The sequence below is a fragment of the Aptenodytes forsteri genome, unplaced genomic scaffold (genome assembly GCF_000699145.1).
Source record: "Aptenodytes forsteri isolate BGI_AS27 unplaced genomic scaffold, ASM69914v1 Scaffold373, whole genome shotgun sequence".
Lineage (NCBI taxonomy): Eukaryota > Metazoa > Chordata > Aves > Sphenisciformes > Spheniscidae > Aptenodytes > Aptenodytes forsteri.
In genome coordinates, this window is record NW_008795579.1 from 73414 (window position 1) to 76741 (window position 3328).

The 3328-nt window shown below is 65.4% G+C and overlaps 1 protein-coding gene across 1 annotated transcript in view; it reads right to left on the reverse strand.

The window, feature by feature from the left end:
• The window catches only part of MYO1A (myosin IA), a 13565-nt gene that overhangs the window by 3231 nt on the left and 7006 nt on the right, over positions 1 to 3328 (reverse strand). The window lies entirely within an intron of this gene.

Below are 3328 nucleotides of genomic sequence, written 5' to 3' on the forward strand. Positions count from 1 at the left end.
CGGGGGCTGCAGCCCAGGGGCTGCCTTACAGGGTGCAGCCCAGGGGCTGCCTTACAGGGGTGCAGGGTGGGACACGTTATGGGGGATGCATCACAGAGGTGCAGGGGGGGTGCAGGGGGACATGGCTCTGCTGCAGCCCCAGGGCTCCCGTGCCACCACTTGTGCCCGTGGTGCCGTGTTTGTGCAGTCACACATCAGCTGTACTGTGCAAACACGCACACAAGACCGAGCGTGGGCATACAGAGATCATAAACATGGGCTCGGACTCAGTCCTGCATGTTCACCCATGTTAGCCCACACACGCATTCCCCTGACACATGCACTGGCACACACACACACGTCCCCTGACACATGTACTGGCACACACACGCTTGCTGACAGCCAGATCCCAGACCCAGACTTGCTTCCAGAGCCCCCCTCAAGCCCTCCCCGAATTCAAGCGGCATCTTTGCCCCATCTCTCCTCCCGGCCCGTGCCCTCCCCCGCAGCTGTCACCAACTTCCCCCTCCTCCCTTCTCCCAGCCTGAGCCAGGTGAGGATAGGACACAGCAGCCCCCCAGGAACCCCGGGAAGCCCCCAGGGCAGGGTGCTGCGGGGGCACAGACCTGCTGACCCCTCAGTTGTTGTCTGGTGCAGAGCCGGGGGCAGAGCGTCCCTTGCCGCTGGCAGCTGTGGAGTGGGAGACGCAGTGAGGCGAGGTGGGCAGTGGCTGCAGGCTGCGCCGACGGCTCTCCCAGCGCGGGCTCAGCTGGGAGGCGAAGTACCAGGGTGCTGGCTGCTCTGCGGAGTTAAATAAGGGGCTCTGCCCATGGCATGGTGTGGGTGGGTGAGAGGAGAGCCGCCAATTGGGGCTGGGGGGGTGGTACCCCCACCCTGCAGCTTCACGCCCACGCAGGCACCGTGTCACCGACAGGCACCCGTTACACACACAGAGTCACACCGCGACATAAGCGCGCCCACGCAGGCACGCCAGCTCCCCACCGCACCACAGCGCCCTGTGGTAGGGGGCCAGCACACAGGCACCATGCCCACGCAGCCCCCGGCCCCTCCTCGCGCTGCAGGCATGGGAGGACACACGCACCTGAGCACGACGCAGCCATCGGCACATGCGGGCACACACACGGTGAGAGCGGTCCTCTCCCTGCCATGCTGGCACAGCTGCTGGCAGTTGCTCTGCAACCGGGCTTTGGGAGGTCTCACACCACAGCAGGGATCAGCCGGGCTCCCGCCACACACACGATGCACGTGCATGCACACACGCACTCATCTGCACACACATATGACTCAACTGCACACACAAACACACACGTGCACACAGAAACACACACACACTCTCTCTGTACCCTACACCCTGCCCATCTCTCCCAGCCCCACTCTGGGGTTCCCGGCCTGCCTGGTCCTGTGCTGCCTGTGGGGAGCACTCCCGGCTCTGACGGGCCCCGGCAGCCCCGGGTCTGGCCCCACATGGGTCTGCCTTTCCCCAGACCCCTCTGTGAACCAGACAGGGCCAGCACCACCAGCACCAGCCCCTCCCCGCCCCCAGCCACCCCAAGTGCCTCCGCTCCCCCACCTCAGCCAGGGGGCTGGGGTGTGCAGAGATGGAAGATGGGGAGGAAAAGTTGGGGGGAACCGGAGGGACGTGAGGGAAGGGGGAACATGCAGGCCAACAAGTGAGAGCCACCGACTTCAGCCCGAGCAACAGGCGGCTGCGACAGCCCCACGGGAAGGCAGTCCGGCAGCAGTGGCTTACGTGGCAGCGCAGCCCGGGGCAGGGCAGCATCTGCAGTGCTGGGGACGTTAATTAAATCGGAGCCTGGCCAGAGACGGCATAATTAATTAATAACACCTACTTGTGTAGTGCCAAGTGCGACGCAGCCGCGAAGAGCTGTGGTGCCCCGGGCTGTGGCGGGCTTGTTTACAGCTTTCACCCCTCGCCGTGCACAGGCGGGAAGGTCCCTGTGCTGGGACATGACACAACACAGCCTGAAGGCTGCAGGGAGCCATTGGCCATTGGCATTGGAGCCGGGGCATGTCTGCACCGTCAAGTGCCTCCACGCACACACACATGCCCCCCCCCCACGCGCACATGCTGCCCAAGTGCCCTGGCACATGTGCCTGCACATGCCCCCCGTGCACGACAAACCACATAGATGCTCCAGGGCCCACCTGGGAGCTGGTGCTGCTGCTGACGTGACGGGGAGTTGTCAGCTCCCGAAGGTAATGCAGGTGACATGTGGGGACAGGAAAAAAAAAAAAAAATACCTCTCCAAGAGCTTGACGAGTGCAGGAGAGAAAAGGCAGCGGGGGGGGGGGGGGGGGGGGGCGAGGGGGGGGCTGTTGTGAGAGCTGTGCAGGGACCCCAGCTTCTGCAGGACTGGCAGAGGTCCCGTGGAACATGGGCTGCAGTGGTGGCACAGGGGCCATGCAGTGGCTCCTCTCTGTCCCCCTGCTCTGCTCTGGGCCGCAGCCCCCGTCCCTGAATGCAGCTCCAGTGCCAGCCCAGGAACCACAGTGCCAGCCTGGGGAGGGGCTGCAGGGGCACAGCTGGGCGAGGGGTGGCGCAGCAGGGAGCACCTGGCAGAGGTCCCGTGGAACATGGGCTGCAGTGGTGGCACAGGGGCCATGCAGTGGCTCCTCTCTGTCCCCCTGCTCTGCTCTGGGCCGCAGCCCCCGTCCCTGAATGCAGCTCCAGTGCCAGCCCAGGAACCACAGTGCCAGCCTGGGGAGGGGCTGCAGGGGCACAGCTGGGCGAGGGGTGGCGCAGCAGGGAGCACCCTGCACAGGGGGTCCTGCAGCAGCGTGGGGGACCCTGGGCAGGGGGAGATGGGGACGGGTAGTGCAGGCAGGCGGGTGCCGAGGACCTCACGTGCCAGCCACCTATGGCCGCCCAGAAATTGCCTCTGCAGCAGAGCGAGCTGCTTTCCCACTTAATGGGAAAAGTGGCCGCAATTTGGGGCCTTTCCAATCACCGCCGAGCTGAGCGCTGGCCGCAATCAGGCGGCAGGAAAGGCAGGGGGCCAGGGTGGGGGGCCTCCATCCCCGCAGCATGCTGGAGGACTCCATCCCCGGGGCTGGGCTCTGCCCCCACCCCACTCCAGCACTGCGGCACCATGTCCTGGGCTCTGGCAAAACTGGGTCCCCCTGCCCCGCCGGTAACAGGGGGCACCCACTGCAACACCACTCGGGTACCAACACCAGAGCATCTGTTTAATGGGTTTGCAGCAACTCCTGGGCAGTGCAAGGACCTGGCGGGGCAGGGTGACGACACAAGGTGGGGTGGGCAGGGGTGCCGGTGTGTGGGTGAGGGTCCCGGTGGGGAATGGGGATC